At 37.6% G+C, this 15,844-nt stretch overlaps 2 long non-coding RNA genes and 1 other non-coding gene across 5 annotated transcripts; 1 reads left to right on the forward strand and 2 right to left on the reverse strand.

Annotated features, from left to right (window-relative positions):
- Window positions 1–3,814: 3,814 nt before the first annotated feature.
- LOC118484589 lies at window positions 3,815–3,967 on the forward strand. The gene has a single exon (XR_004873697.1). It is a non-coding gene; the product is annotated as a U4 spliceosomal RNA (small nuclear RNA).
- A 214-nt stretch (window positions 3,968–4,181) lies between these two features.
- Window positions 4,182–6,296, reverse strand: LOC118484354. Of its 2 annotated transcripts, XR_004873443.1 has the most exons (6): window positions 6,260–6,296; window positions 5,326–6,166; window positions 5,034–5,089; window positions 4,729–4,892; window positions 4,508–4,621; window positions 4,182–4,418 (listed from the first exon to the last, which is right to left on the reverse strand). It is a non-coding gene; the product is annotated as an uncharacterized LOC118484354 (long non-coding RNA). The 2 variants fall into 2 exon arrangements; XR_004873442.1 differs by lacking the exon at window positions 6,260–6,296 and having other exon boundaries at window positions 5,326–6,216.
- Window positions 6,297–9,538: 3,242 nt separating this feature from the next.
- Window positions 9,539–13,830, reverse strand: LOC118484355. Of its 2 annotated transcripts, none has more exons than XR_004873445.1 (3): window positions 13,537–13,830; window positions 11,624–11,712; window positions 9,539–11,406 (listed from the first exon to the last, which is right to left on the reverse strand). It is a non-coding gene; the product is annotated as an uncharacterized LOC118484355 (long non-coding RNA). The 2 variants fall into 2 exon arrangements; XR_004873444.1 differs by having other exon boundaries at window positions 9,539–11,168; window positions 11,335–11,406; window positions 11,624–13,830.
- Between the last annotated feature and the right edge of the window lie 2,014 nt (window positions 13,831–15,844).

Here is a 15,844-nt window from a genome sequence, read left to right on the forward strand (position 1 = left end):
GAGCCTTTCAACCTGTTTGGCCCATTTTATTTTAAGCTACTCTTTTTTACCCATTTGACCTGTTAAATCGTCACCCAAATTAAACCATTTGTAAGTCGGTGGATATGGTAATGTAGTTTTATTTATGCACAATGTGTGTTTGTACCTAGTAATTTCTTTTTATTGTATCTAATATCATTCATTATATATGGTGGGTGTGGATATGGTATTTAGTTTGATTAGAAGAAGTGAGGAACTTGTGTACAACACTCCTAATGATCATGTGACTAGAGACGTATGAGAAGGGATTGCGAAATTGGGTTATTTGCGATTTAACGTGTTGGATTCAGCCGGGTTAGAGGCCGAGGCTTCGTCTGGTTCTGTTCTTGGTCGGACTACAGAAATGACCGCAAATGTGTTGAGAAAGTGTAAAGTCTCACTATTTCTTATTGATGCAAGGTTAGTTTTATTTTCATCACTATATCTTTTTATGTGCACTAGTTTTTTTTTTTTTTTTGGGTAAACACTAGTTTTTGACATAGAAACAAAATAAAATTGTTTTTTATGTGATGACTAGAGACTGGTTGCAGCCCATGGATTTGGATGTTGGAAAGTGGCTAAGAAAGCATGCCCCGGGAATAAAGATTGTTACGATAATAAATACAACTGAATCACTTGATGATGGTTTTGGGTCTGCTAGTGAAGTCGCGCATACATTGGAATTTGGATATCCTGTTGCTCTCTCTGCAGAAACTGGTTTAGGGATGATTGATTTATACGAAGTTTTCAGGCCATTGATTGAACAACAACATATGCTTCTTCAAACTGTACAAGGTACTGATGAAACTAATGAAGAGGAGTCAAAGCTACCACTGCAGTTAGCATTTGTGGGCCGGCCTAATGTTGGCAAGTCAACCTTGTTGAATGCAATTCTGCGGGAAGAGCGTGTTTTGGGGGTCCAGAGGCAGGCCTAATAAGAGATTCGGTCAGAGTCGAGTTTAAATTCGAAGGAAGAACGATATACATGGTAATTTAAATTTCTAAAGTTGGTAAATTATCATTGATGGATTACTTTAGCATTTTATTATTATTATATTCCAAAATCTGGTTGTTTTTAGGTGGACACAGCAGGTTGGTTGCAGAGGACAAAGTCAGAGAAAGTTCAAGTAGTTAATATAAGTTAAACATATAACTGTTGTTCGAGAGTACTTTTGAGTGTGTGCTGCGTGTGTTCTTGGGCCTGATCCAACACACGTTATCATTAACCGAAGGGTAGACTGTAGCTTCATCTTTTTGAACCACAGTGTCATAAATGCTGCATTTGACTTCCCAGAGTTGACTTTTGACTTTTTATTGGATTGTAAAGTTTCAGTATCAGTTGGAGAGCTGTAGAGAGCACTAAAACAAACATGTACATATAAACAAACTAATTTGAAAATGGGTTTTCATGTTGTGTTTTATCTTTAACTGTTTAAGTGCTAATATCATCAACTAAGATTATGGGCATTGTTGACTTTTTGTTCTATAACTTGATGTTTTGAGCATTTTTTTTCCAACTTGTGTGCACCAAGATCCTCCTTTTCACTCTAAACTGAATCAGCTTCTTCATTAACGGATTCAGAAGCACGGGTCAAGTTATTCTACAAAGGCTTCTAATTGTAAGAAGTATAAGAAGGATTTATAGAGTGACAAGTGTCCAATAAACTAAAACTAAACCCATTACATCACCACCAAAAACCTAAACACCCACCCCCACCCTACCCCACCACCACCCAAAAACCTAACCCCCCCCCCCCTCCCCCCAACCGGCAAAAAAAACAAAAAAAAAAAACTATACCTCACCAAAAAAAAAAAACCCAAAAAACCTAACCCCCACCCCCAAAAAACCTAAAAAAAAACTAAACACCCACCCCCACCCCCACCACCACCAAAAAACATAAACCCCCACCCCCCACACCCCGGCAAAAAAATTTTTTTTTTTTTTTTTTTTTTTTGGGGGGTGGGTGATGGGGTGGGGTGGGGTGGGGGGTTTAGGTTTTTGGTGGTGGTGGATGTTTAGGGTTTTTTTTTTTTTTTTTTTTTTTTTTTTGTAGTGGGGTTTTTTTGTGTAGTGGGTTTTTTTAGGTTATTGGACACTTGTCACTCTATAAATCCTTCTTACACTTCTTACAATTAGGATCCTTTGTATTTGATCCTAATCCTCAGAAGCACCAAAATCCTCTTTTTCGGTCCAAACTGTGTCAGGTTCGTTCAGGCTTTCCTACAACTTCATGGGTCCCCCAAGATCCTCCTTTTCAATCGAAACTGCAACGTGTTCTCTTGAGCCTTTTTTCTAATTCCGGTGCCTCAAGATCCTTTTTTCCGGTTAAAATTGCAACAGGTTCCTTGACAGCTTCACGAATCTAAAATGGTTTGATCAATTTTCGTGCTTGATATCTTCATTGACACCCCCTGAATGATTAATTTCAGATGCTTTTACAACTACTGGGGTAATTCCACGATCCAATTCAAACTTTTCAGTGTTGATTTCTTCAACACTATCATGCTATCCACCAACATACGCAGAAACTTCAGGGGTCGTTTTGGTAAATACTGGGTGGAATGGTGGATATATAGCACGCGAACTTGCTCTGACCCGACCCATTTGAACCGAACCCACTTGACATGTTTTCTAAAAGCTGCCCATTTTGACCCTTTACCCAACCCAACCCAGGCAGTCATGTTTGTTTGGACCCATTACACAACCCATCCCACATGGGAACATGTATTCTTTCTCATAAACATACCTGAGAACCCTGGTTCTGGTTGTATTTAACAAGAAAATAACTTTTTTTTTTACAATTGATGGTGCAAACTAAAGATAAAATGAGAGTAACTGGTTGTATTTAACAAGAAAATAACTTGTGTTGTTCTGAGACCAAATGCCAACAGTGCGCTGTTGGTGTGCGAAAAAGATGGTTGTTCATTTGAGACAGCCCAGCAGATTATTGTGGAGCCATAGAGCCCCGGCTCGTTATCCTTCAACTATCATGAGCGAGGGGTTTTCGCAGCTCTGTGAAGCCAGCCTTACGCAGTGCCCCCTGCTTTAGGAACCACGTGACCCAAGCCTTCGCTCGAGACACTTGGTCCAACTCACAACTTGGAACGGGCAAGCCAGCTTGTGCGCCAATGGAGCCAACCTGACTGGACTGAGTCACTGTCCAACCATCTTTGATACCCTCACTTGAGTTACAGGCATGCGTTACCAAGCCCGGTGACACTTTATCTGCAAATGTGTTTTACAAATAGGAGGAAAGATTGTTGTTCAGTCGATGTGGGATAGAAATGGTACTTTTTGAAATTAAAGTAAATTCTACAAAAGAAGAACATGGTCTGCTCACTAACCCACTAATTAAATTAAGTTTTTTTTAACCGTTTTCTTTTTTTGAACAGACTAATTAAATTAAGTAACAATTAGAAGATACACTAAAAAGAAAAGAAAAAAAAAAAAAAACCATTCATAAGTGGCATTTTTTTTTGTTCAGAATCGCTTATTGTTGGTTATTTTGTTAATTAATCATTATCTGCACATCTATAGCGCAAGTTGTTGAGGTAGAAAAAAGATCTAATTCTAAAAAATCGCAGCAGATTTACTAAAGAATCATCACCAGAACGAGGTTATAACTGACAAGCACAGATTATAAATTAGGTTATAACTGCACACAAGTGAATCAAAAGCAAATTGAATGGCTGTGAAAGAAGTTTTGAGTTTGTGATTGATCCCACATCGGAGGAGGGTATGAAAGGGGGTGGGGTGTGGGGATATAAAAGAGGGGTTAGGGTGTCGGTGAAAAGCATCTTTGCGCTTGGGGCAATGACGCAGCTAATGAGGTAATAACCGAGGCGCGTCAATTGCTGGTTGAAAACTATTTCCAAACCCCCTCCTCGGCTTTGGGTCTCCCTTGGCCGTCGAGAATTTCTGGAAGGGCTCCCTCTCGAGGGTAAAGCCCTACAACATCTAGTTCTGTTTTTTTTTTTTTTTTTTTTTTTGCTGTTATACTGGTTTGTGTAGAATTTATGGATGCTCTGGCTTTGGGCCTGACTTTTAAAATGATTTTGTTGATAATATGATTAATCTGTTTATATTTTAAGATTATTATTTATTAATAAGTATATAGAATTTTAATAAAAAGGTAAAATATTTAATATGTAATGGTAAAACATACTGTAAAATATAACTTTTTTATATAACGAATATTTATCGATAACAATATAATGAGAGTAACATACTATAGCCACCAGAATACATGAAATGAATCTCATATTAATGTTACTTTAAGATTCGATTTTCTGCTTCTGTTCTTTGCCTATAGAGGGTGCAACAGTGGATAATCTTGAAGCATATTCTGCTCTGTAAGAGTATCATTTTCCTTCTGTGGGGTCCATAACACCTCAACTGCCTGCAAAATGTTAGCAAGCAAACAAACATAAAAAATCATGATTTGTGAATTGTGAGTTAGCAAAGAAAACAACTGCAAACAGGTCTCACCAGTATATTGTTTGACGAGATAGATGCAAGCTTTTGCAAAGCTATCTTCACAAGTTCCCTCGTTTTGATCGGTGGCAGTTCATGTGCGCCGCTAGCAGCCACAATGATCGTAACCTTTTAACCAGAATATATACTTTTTAGTCAAGGAATGTTTGACAGATTATGTGATACCGAATAATTAGAATCAGATAAGCAAAGCAGTTGTAATAAAACGTACTCACCACAACATATTTGTTACAGACTGCATCGGATACCTCCACTTTGCTTTCTGATGTTGTTGAAGTTGACCAGAGTCTCCTCGTCAAATTTATCCCTTTCTTCTTTAGAAAGTTCATTAAATCTTTTCTCGCATTCGTGATTCGTCTACTCCCCTTTTCACTTCCACCTGCAACATGTTAATAAACAAAGATTTTGACTTTTAAGGTTCCACATAACAAAAGGTTTAATGATCTTTAAGTTTGTGTCAAATATCAACCATTTGACAAATTATCAATCAGAAACAAGACGGGTATCTATTAGGACATACCGAAGAATAACCTGAAATGCAATAATCAGGATGTTGAAGCATGGATAGTGTTGTCTCTGTAACCAAATAGAAATCAGTTAAAACATCGAGTGGTAGAATTTTAGCTGTGAGTTGAGACGAGAAAAGCTATTTACATACACATGTACACATATGTATAGAACTATTAGCAAAGTGTCACAACCTGCCTAAATTTTAATCGCTATGCACGAGTTCTGGAATGTTCCAGATAAAAAGATAACACCATGACAAAACGGTGGTTATTGTGACACGTCATTAGCTGTTATTATTTTACCTTGTAATATATGCCCGAAGCCCTTAGGGGTGGAGGTATCAGCTGTCTCCGCTATTTGATTAAGATCCTTTTGCAGTGATCTAGCGATACCCGATAATCCAACCTTAACAATATACAAAGTTAGTAGTAATTACCACAAATTGTACTATACAGATTCTTGAAAAGCAGAATACCTGAAGCTTAAGAACACTTATTTCGACACGATTTTCATCAGCATACCGTCTTAATCGCATGTAAATGGCAAAAACAGTAACAATGATAATACAACAATCACGGAGACTAAATTCAACTGTAAACACTTGCCGGGCTGGGCATTTTATCTGTGAAGTCATCCTTACGCAGTGCCCCCTGCTTTAGGAACCACGTGACCCAAGCCTTCGCTCGAGACACGTGGTCCGACTCACAACTTGGAACGGGCAAGCCAGCCTTACGCAGTGCCCCCTGCTTTAGTTATTTTCTTGTTAAATACAACCAGTGGATTTCGGATCCTTTTACAACTACTGGGGCAATTCCAGGATCCAATTCAAACTTTTCAGTGTTGATTTCTTCAACACTATCATGCTATCCACCAACATATGCAGAAACTTCAGGGGTCCTTTTGGTAAATAATGGGTGGAATGGTGGATGTATAGCATGCGAACTTGCTCTGACCCGACCCATTTGAACCGAACCCATTTGACATGTTTTCTAAAAGCTGCTCGTTTTGACCCTTTACCCAACCCACACAGTCATGTTTGTTTGGAGCCATTACACAACCCAACCCACATGGGAACATGTATTCTTTCTCATAAACATACCTGAGCAACTTTGAAGAGCTCGTCCATTGTGCAAAAGATCATACCTGCAAAAATAAATAATAAAAAGCAGTCACACAAACAAGTTTTATCCAACATCAAAAAGTGAATGTGTAAAGTTACTTGCACGAGTTGCATACATCTAAAAGTTGCATTATACCGTATCTATTGTGAAAGATGATAAACTCAAAATGTTAATGATTCTAATCATAAAAGTAACTTTTTGCAGTAAGAACGAAAACAGGAAAGCTTACTACTTACCTTCATTATACAAGTTGCGTTGAAGTTTTCCCCAAGTACTCATGCTTTTTCATATGGTGGAATTACATCATACGAGGTTGTCTCGACAAGCTTATCATCTTCATCTTTTGCCAGTAATCTCACGTATTTTCTGTAACTTTATTAGTCCATCTCACCAATAATCTTTCATGTAAAATCTGTATGAACACAATGATAGTGACATACTCATATTATTATTATTGTTATAGTTTATCACGTTGTGACAAATCATAAAAATACACCGAAACTGTTTGAAGTAGTGGTGCACAATATAAAATGTTTCGAGACCCGGAACAGAAACATAACCGGTTCTAAACCCATAGACCGGTTCCTACCCGTTGAAACCATAGGATTGGACCAGTTTGGATTCCTATCCTTGAGACCGGTTTGAACACAAACCGAACAGGCAAAAAATGCTCAAAGTTGTTTTGAACCCGAGCATACCAGTAAAAATGCTCAAAATCGTTTTGAACCTGAATGGTACTGGTAAAAAATACCGGTCAACAATCTGACTGAACCACAACCGGTTTTGACTTATTGTGGACCAACCCAAAAAGGTCAAAGTCATTTTGAACCCAAACTTACCAGTAAAAGATGCTCAAAATCGTTTCGAACCTGAATGGTAGTGGTAGAAAATACCGGTCAACAATCCGACTGAACCCAAACCGGTTTAGCGTTACGAATCAATTTGTGATTCTCTACCTAAAAGACTTGTCAGATGAGCTAACTGAGTAGAATAGGAGGATTACTTCAATACGAGGTGGCAATTTCAACTCATTTTACAAGCTAAAGACCAAAAGTGTGGTTTCAAATTCTTTTTCACTATCGGCCATAAAATATAAAAATTAGCTAACAAGAGAACAAGCCAATGACTCGGATCCAATTGTGTGTAAGTCATGTTTAAGTCATGACCATTACCGGCTAAGAAACCATCAATACGAGTACACATGACAAATAAAACATGTCATGAAATTAACGGGGTTGTCTGATAGTTTTAATTGCACAAATAAATTCCTACGAAAACAATAAGTTACGGGCTTGTAGAACCCAATTTGTTGGTGGCCAATATGTACCACTAATATATGTAGAAAGATGGTATGGGCCTCGAGTCGAGAAGCCATGTGGTTATGAGTTGTAACGAGGTTATGAGTCAGTTACTTAGAACCATTTGTACAAAATCTTTCTTGAAAGTTACACTTATTAAATCTTCAAGTTTGTCCATCTTTGGGAGAGTATATGGTGTACATTGGAGTCCTAACGGTATATGGCGAGAAAAACTCTTGTTGAATGGGTCGAATGTGCCATTCTAAGAACAGTTGTTAACTTAAATTAATCTGTTTTACACAAATCAACCCATTCAACAAGAGTTTTTCTTAAAACAAATTAAACAACAGGTCGAATGTGCTCTAAGCTTTAAATTTTCATGCTACTTCTCCAAATATCTTAGTAATTAACTGGTTGTAAATTTACCATTTGAAGTGAAAATGTGGATGTTGGTGCATCCGAATCCATTGTTGAAGAAACTGATTCAGTTTTGATTGAAAAGGAGGATCTTGGTGCATACAAGATGGAAAAAATGCTCAAAACATCAACTTATACAACAAAAAGTCAACAATGGCCATAACCTTGTTGATGATATTAGCACTTAAAACAGTTAAAGATAAAACATAACATGAAAACCCATTTTCAAATTAGTTTGTTTCTATCTATATGTTTGTTACAGTGCTCTCTGAAACTTCAACTGATGCCGAAACTTTACAATCGACTTAAAAGTCAAAAGTCAACTCTAGGAAATCAAATGCAGCAACATCTGCCGTTTTCTAGCCTACATCACAAGAGCAATCAAATTGTTACTAGTTTTGTATTTGCATATTTTTGTATACAAGTTTGATCAAAATAGGTTCTTTTAAGTCATAGACAATTGTTGATTTGTACTTTGAACTGTTGGGTTACAGGTCACATGGGCAGGTTAGCGGGTCACGAATGACGGGTCAACGGGTACAAGTCATATCAGGAGTTTAATCACATTGCATGGTCTTTTGTTATTTAAAGTGTTAGTTTATTAATAGTATCTATACTATTATTCAAATCTGTACGTATTTCAAGATTTTACATAGGGCTGGCAATCACAACCCAAACTATCATTTACGGGTAGATATGGGTCAAAATTTTATGCCTTTGGGTTACTTTGGGTAAGTAAAAAGTGAAGGACGGGTCAAAATGGATAGCTGACAAATTCTTGCTTTGGAGGAGCGGGTCAGCATGGGTCAAGGAAGGTGACCAAACTGGTCAGAACGGGTCGAGGCAGGTGAAGTTCGGGTTCTTCATTATTCTGAAGACTGAAGAGCGGGTACAGTAGCCTCTTCATCTACCGCATTGGTAGTCGCCTCGTCGCCGTCGTACACCACCGTCATCCACCACTTAGTTTATTAATAGTATCTATACTATTATTCAAATCTGTACGTATTTCAAGATTTTACTGCATGTAAACAAAGTAATTTGAAAATGGGTTGACATGTTATGCTTTATCTTTAACTGTTTAAGTGCTAATATCATCAACAATAATTGTGATATAAAAAACCAAGAAATAAAAAGGTCACAGAGGGCTGGGGTGTATGGTCTGATCTTGGACATCCATACCGGCCCTACAGCGAAGTGATGAGGGCAATGAAGGACGTGAAGATTGGTGAATGGAAGAATGGAGCGAAGTTGTTCGACGTAATGCCCAACAAAAATAACATCATGTCTTGTCAATGGAGGGTTTCTGCGAACTGGGGAATTGGATCAACCACGCAGCAAGGTGTTTGTTGCAGACGACTGGGTCAAATAACCTGGTGTTGACCCGTTTAGCTAAACGTATTCACATAGTTGACACAAGACTAACGCAAACCCGTTTAGGCTTTAGACTAGTCACTAACCCGCATATTTTGTAATGGATTCGTATTGTGTTATTGTGTTGTGTCAACAAATTGCTGGTCCTAATCTGAAAATTTTGTTGAAAAAGTGAACAGAAGTTAGCAGCTAAGTAGCCCAAAACTAAGTGATTCAGTTCATTTCAAGTCAAAATGAGTGGCTGCGCTGCAAGCAAAAAAAAAAAAAAAAAAAAACAGTAATCCAATTTTCAAGTCAAAACGGTGGTGGTGGGTAGTGGTGTTTAACCATCTGCAGACCTTAGAAAATCTTAGAAATGTCTGGGTCAAGTTTGCGTTAAGAAGAGCTCGCATAGACGTTTTTTATTGAAACGTTTTCGAAAAAACAAACAATCTACGTGTGGCAATGTCTGCGCGTGCTCTATGCCGCATAGACAGAAGAGCCGAACTTTTCTGGAAAAAAACAAACAACACCAACTCGTTTAAAAGTCGACTCTGCAGCCTACCTTGTAGCGACTACTCGGGGAGTACTCGGCCATGGAGACCTTGTTTTACAACCATGACAGGAATTGATCTTTAAACCAGTCTTCTAATATGTAGAATTTAGCATTAAACTCTCTTTTAAACAAATTAAATGTTATTTCTTAGAAAGATGAAACCAAGCTACTTACTCCAAAGTTTGCAGTGCAAACAGTTTTATCATATTAGCCTTGTTATTTACTTTATTGATTTTATGACATCGAAGGTTGAGTTGGGGCATGATGTTGGAAAAATGTAACACCGACGTGTTTTTAATGCTTTATCTGTTCGAAAATGCAACGTTCGACTTTCCATTACTGTAATAGAGTTCTCTTATACCATCGCATCAAAATTCGACCTGCCAGTTTGACCAAAAAGTCAACCCTTGGATTTTTTTCTCACCTTCCAAAAAAAAAAATTAAGCACAAGTTTACATTTCTAAAGTTCGGACCTGGGAATGCGTACTGATAGAAGATAGAAAACCAACCCAACAGGAAATCATCTGCATATTTCCAGTGCATTGTCAAATGTACCTTCTGCTTCACAAGTTGTACCCAAAGCGAAAAGCAGTTTTCTTTATACTCCCACTCATATGGTAACATAGTAGAATTCCAACTTTGACTGTATAATTCATGTTCTTTTGGAGTGTTTTCCTGCATTGACTTCTCATGCTTCAATGTTGACTTTTGACTGCATTGACTTCTGGTTGACTGTGGCCCACCTTTTATAAGCTTTGACCAAATCCAGATGATCAAAACCCAGATATGTTCTACATTCACTGCCATGATCAGGGTCATTCATCCCTTGTCTGTATTTTACTTTCAGATAACTTATTAACCTGCTTCTCCATTTATCATTTTCATAGCAAACTTTGACCCAATAACTCCCATAAACTTGACCATTGACCACAAGCATTTGACTTCTAATTTTTTTACCTTTGACTTGAATTGATCTGCATAAGTAAGCCAATGTCACAAGTAAAATAGTAGATGGCAATCTGCAAGAATTCCAAACTCACATAACGCAGCCAGAGACACTGATGAACAAATGTATAAAGCGCCAGCCTTTAAAACTTTTACTTGAAGCAACACCGCCATAACACCCCTTGGCACTATCTAGTTATATATTTAGCACGGTAAGTTAAACGTGCTATGAGTATCATAAACGGGTTGAACCCTTTTGGATATGTTTTTCATCTTGGGAGTAATGTGTGGTCCTAAACCCATTTACCCCAAACACTAACCTTTTTAAGCTTGCAGCACCGACCATATAATTAATCAAACACTCACATGGGGTCCTGAAACGTCAACAAAAGAAACGGGAATTTCCAGTAGCACATAAGTTATTTTTTCCTTGTATAGCATGTAGCAATTTGCCTCTTCTGATTATCAAGCAAAACATGTAAGTAGAAATATAACACGAATGACAGAAAGATAAAAGTTGTGGCAACTAACATTCTGCATACTAAAAGGTATGAATGTTAGTGAAGTTACTTTGAACTGATATATACTGAGAAAAAAAAACATGCTGCAGATTCTACAACTTACTTAACTGCTACTGTTTTATGCAAGTGCTATGTTTGACAAAAAATGGATAGATCCCGATGCTGCAAGAAGTGACTGCACAAGTTGAAGACAGTAAAAATAATAAGTAAAACAACTATACATAAAGAAATAAGGAAATTTAAAAAAAAAGTATTTATTTATTTATTTATTTTTTTTTAGATTAATTTTTTTTTTTTGAATTGTAAAGACTTTAAGGACAATTACACCAAGATAGCCGGTAAGCGGGCAACAAGCTATGCCGCTACCCCCCTTTTGAATAGCGAAACCTAACCTAGTAAAAACGAAACCCCGATCTCTAGGAGACGAAATGTTGCTGTGAACAACCCGTTGGACCCGTTCAAAAAATGCATTCAGACCGACCTGAGCAGCATATCTAAATGAAATAAGTTAAGTGTGTATCCAAAAGCAAAAAATATAAAACCAACCAACCATCTTGTACAATCAATATCACTTTCAGAATGCACAACCAACCATCCCAAAACATTCTTTTTCCGTTCCCAACAATTATGTGATAAGCACTAAGCACGGAACGAATTAATTTAAGAAACTGCATAACTACTGTTTCCCAATGACACATAGTCACATAGAGCTAGGAAACAATGGGTGGAGGGCCAAAGTCAACAGCAGTTGGAGTATAAAGTTTGTAGTAGTCAAAATCAGATTGCTGCTAGCCAATATCTGATGTATATGGCAGGAAATCTAAATAATGATATGGTAAATTCAGGTCATAAGCAAAAGTCAACTAAGAAATCAAATTGGGCTTATTATCAGACGTTTTGTCGCATTGTGCAAATGGAACCAAATGATTACAAGTGGATCAAGTTTGGTATTTTTATGACAAGGGTGTCACACTTCTATCTAATGTTATTTTTGCAGAACACTTTGGTGTGTTAATAATTTTTTAACTGTTACAGTTACAAGTACTTGTAGGCAACTACAACTGAAATGTTGATTTAATGGATTGAATACCAGTTGTTCCCTAACAAAAGTGTTGAATAGGCTGCCTCATGAGATGATTGATGTTAGAAACCAACATAACTTGCGTGAAATGGATCTCTTGAAAAGAAACGAATTGCCTCCCTAATGATCTTTAGGTTCATTTTGTGAAAACATACAAATAATTTATTTTATATTGCTTCGTTCAAATGGTAGTTTTGTGATACAGATCCTCCTTGACCGGGTCAAAAAACCACCTCGTCCATGCTTCCATGATCACAGATTACCCACGTTTCCATTGAAAATCCTTTTTATTTTCATTTACGGCAGTTAATCATGTGGTGGGTTAAAGCATTAGGTCCATGTTTTCATTTCTGTCATGCACATGCACGTTTCCTTCTTGTAAGCCTATATAAGACCTTTGGTTTTATTGAATGTTAAGAAGAAAATTGGTAGTAAAAATGTCTCTTCTTCTTTATCTAATTTTTGGCAATTAAATTTGGTTAAGTAATGTTTTGGTCCAAAAACTGCTGGGTGGAATGGTGGATAAAGGAAAGTAGAGAAACATGTTTACATGTCAAAAACATGATTAAAGACAATAAGAGGAATGGAAACTAAACTCAATCTAGTACTCTGTGTGCTAAGGATAATAAGGTTAGTTGATTCCATTGTACTGTTTTGCTGATACCCGGTTTTGATATTCTTGAAATACTGTAGACGTTATACGTATTTTTTCTGTAGCAGACTGTGCACGAACCGGAGAAAGAGGTATCAGACGCAAAAAGAAGCAAATCAGATGAAGAATGGAAAAGGACAAGAAAAGGGGAATCAGAAACCTACATAGGAAAAAGCAAATATACGAAAGCCACCAAAGGACTTAAGCAAGAAGGGTCATCTACCTGTCGCCGTCGGTGCCACCACAGCAGTAGCCATGCCGCCACTGTCACTAACCTCCGTAAAAACAAATATAGCACAGTAACCCACTTTGACCCAACCCGTTCTGACCCCAATCCATTTGACATGTTTTTCTAAAAGCTGCCAATTCAGAGACGAACCCAATCTGGCACTTTACACAACCCAACCCAACCCCTTCCTGACAGTTTGGACACATTACACAACCTGACCCAACCCACTGTTTTCCAGTCATATCAATGACATTCTAATACATGTAAAAATGAATTAGAACTTAATCACAACTTACACATATTCACATAACTGTTACGAACTATCATGCTGCACAAGACTGACCTGAGCCGAGACCTAGAATGGCGTGGAAATTGCATACCACCCGTTTGATGAAAATCCTGTGCGTTTTGACTCCACTTTAAATTAGCATTGCTGGGTAAGCAGTTTCCACCTGTAACTTTCATTGAGGGATGTGGGTAACAAGTATGTAATAACGTATTTTAAATGTGGCTTGGGCTCAAAATAAAACAGAATCCAATTTTTTTGGTGGGCAGCCCAACATTAAGCCCCATCTGTTATTCTGATCCATTTCAGTTACTTGACTAGCTCTACATGCTTTTAGGCCGAAAAACAAGGTGTGCATAAACAACCTACGTGCGTAAAATATTTTCTGAAATTTAACTAATGAGACGCTTCTTATCACTTCTGTTTATTCGTCTGTAATTTCTAATATTTAATTAATATATAATCTTGCACACCACCTGTTTGATTAAATGCCTAGGTGAGTCATTGGTTCCCGTTTGATCCCGAGACTTCAAATACTTTATTTTTTTAAGATTGTTTTATCTCTTGTTCAGATAACTAGATTAGATTTTGTGCATTTTGTGTTTATATATATTGACTATGTCAACGTGATAACCTGCCATGAAACCCTCTTCAATGAGATATAAAGTGTCGATTGTATTGCTTTGAACCTGTTTTAAATCTTCAAAATGCAAACTAAGCAAACATCTAAACTTAGGTCTAGATTTTTAACTTTCTGTGCAATTGATTTTAGGATTTTTGTTTGAGGTTGGAATTTTATGGATTTCAAAAGCGGATCGAATTATCGATTGGAGAAAATTCACCTTTTGTCCATGTACGTTGAATGGTACCATTTCATATTTTCATTCACCAAACAACCCTCACAAACGCTGACAAAAACATATGGTCCCTAACTATGATTGACGGATGTCCCAAATATAAAACACGTCCAATATATAATTCAATTTATTATTATTCATATTTTTATTTAAATTTGTGATTGCAATTGCAAATCCTATTGTTTGCATATGTTAGCAAAAGTAGGTCCTGTTGGAGGAAAGTTCCTAATAATCCCCAATTATACAAATAAAACCAAGAAAATGCAAGCATCTCCATAACTTTAAGTTACAATCAATGCAAATAAAAACAATGAAATGTGAGCATCTGTAAAAGATAAAATTATTTATACATGGATTGTGACCGGTGAAGCCATTAAGAGGAGTTAATAGTATGTGGGCTTGCAAATGTAAGCATCCGTGAATGATAAACTATTTATGTGACGTGTAATAATATATTGTTAGTCCCTCCTTGATTGACTTATGTAGCTCAACACATGGGAGCAAGGCTCACACCATTAGAAAACAGGGCTAATGTGTTTTCATGACCTGTTCGCCTTGACTAGTGATGCATGATTTTGAGGGTTAAATAAGTTGAAATCCAGAAGGTGTTGACAAAAAAGATTATGCAATTGGCCAGGGGATCGGATTTCACTTGTGAAATTCATAACCACATCTTCAAGTTCATGCTGATATTCATGGTGTCACTTTGTGTTTCCATGGGAAGTTCAAAGTACCCAAAGCAATTGGCTATAATGAGGGTGACTTGTTAGAAATAGTACAATATTGAAAGAACAAAACCAAACCTATTTATTTAGAAAATACAAAGCACATGCAAAAAGAATATTACCCATGACCCGTTAGCTGATGGACGACCTATTTACCCCTTGACCCGTGACCCATTATGTTATGGATCGAAACCATTGCAAGGTATGGGACTTGTCTCACATCGGTTGTATGGGCAATCAATGTGGGGTTTATATACCAAATGGGCTCTCTCACCCACCAGACTAGTCTTTTGGGTTCGGTTCTCTCGTTTGTTATGTAACACGTTAAACCAACCAATTAACCCAACATACCGTGTATCGGAACCTTCTGGGGTAGCCCAGTTGGCCAGTCTCACCCAGCCTCTTCTTGAGGTCACCGGTTCGATTCCCGGCAATGCCCTAATGGGGTGTTGGGGCTCTTCACCGTGGGTAATCACCGCCAGGCAGCTATGGGGCTAAGCTAGCTTGCGGAGTTGAATTACTCCGGCGGATGGGAGTTCCGTGCAACTACCCCCCCCCCCCCCCCCCCCCCCCCCCCGTGTATCGGCCAATATTATCTAGTGTTGGGTGTTCTTGGATGGGGGTTTGCATTATGTTGGGTGTTCTTGGATGGGGGTTGTTTATTCTGAATCTGGTGTTATTGAACTATTTTTGGGTTAATGATGGCAACTGGGATAGTCTTGACAGCCTGCAACTCATTATTTTGTGGAGAAAATATGGCCACATTTTGATAAAGGTCAAAGC

Source organism: Helianthus annuus, chromosome 11 (assembly GCF_002127325.2).
Source record: "Helianthus annuus cultivar XRQ/B chromosome 11, HanXRQr2.0-SUNRISE, whole genome shotgun sequence".
Lineage (NCBI taxonomy): Eukaryota > Viridiplantae > Streptophyta > Magnoliopsida > Asterales > Asteraceae > Helianthus > Helianthus annuus.